Source organism: Brassica oleracea, chromosome C4, assembly GCF_000695525.1.
Source record: "Brassica oleracea var. oleracea cultivar TO1000 chromosome C4, BOL, whole genome shotgun sequence".
NCBI classification, from domain to species: domain Eukaryota; kingdom Viridiplantae; phylum Streptophyta; class Magnoliopsida; order Brassicales; family Brassicaceae; genus Brassica; species Brassica oleracea.
The window spans coordinates 24,284,857-24,285,848 of record NC_027751.1 but is presented as its reverse complement, the minus strand read 5'-3'; positions in this window follow the sequence as shown (position 1 = coordinate 24,285,848).

Below are 992 nucleotides of genomic sequence, written 5' to 3'. Positions count from 1 at the left end.
TTCCGAGGAAACAAATTTCCGAGGAAACAAATTTCCGAGGAAACAAATTTCCGAGGAAACAAATTTCCGAGGAAACAAATTTCCGAGGAAACAAATTTCCGAGGAAACAAATTTCCGAGGAAACTCCGAAGACCACCAGTTCGTCGGAAATCTCCTCGGAATATACCGAGGGAGAACGTCCTCGGAATTTACCTCGGAAGTTTCGACGAAATGTTCCTCGGAATTTTCATCGGAATATTCCGAGGAAATGAACCCTCGGAATATACCGAGGGACTAGTTCCTCGGAATTTTCCGAGGGTTCAAATTCCGAGCAAATAAACCCTCGGAATATACCGAGGGACATGTTCCTCGTAATATACCGAGGGACCCTTGTTCCTCGGAATTTTCCGAGGGTTCATTTCCTCGGAATATTCCGATGAAAATTCCGAGGAACATTTCGTCGAAACTTCCGAGGTAAATTCCGAGGACGTTCTCCCTCGGTATATTCCGAGGAGATTTCCGACGAACTGGTGGTCTTCGGAGTTTCCTCGGAAATTTGTTTCCTCGGAAATTTGTTTCCTCGGAATTCCGTCGGAAAATTCCGAGGGATTTTCGAGGAAAATGGAATTTCCAAGGACTTGTTTTGTCGGTATGTCGTCGGAATAACGTTATTCCAACGACATACCGACGATTTTTTCCCTCAGTATGTCGCTGTTTTCTTGTAGTGATAGCTAAGCTAGATTATAGTGAAAACTAATAACTACGACCTTCCACATAGATAAAAGGATAATACACAGATTAACTATCAATCACAGTTAGTTATAGAAAATGTAAGTCCTTAAAAGAGAAAGAAAAAAAACATTGTTACAAAAGGAACAATCATTCGTATAGTTAGACACTTAGAGGTTTTGACCCAAAACTTGTTATAAGAAACCTCGCAACATCCTTCCATTTATTTGTCTCAACTTCTTTCCTCCTCTCCTATCTCTTCTTCAAACTAAAACTTCATATAA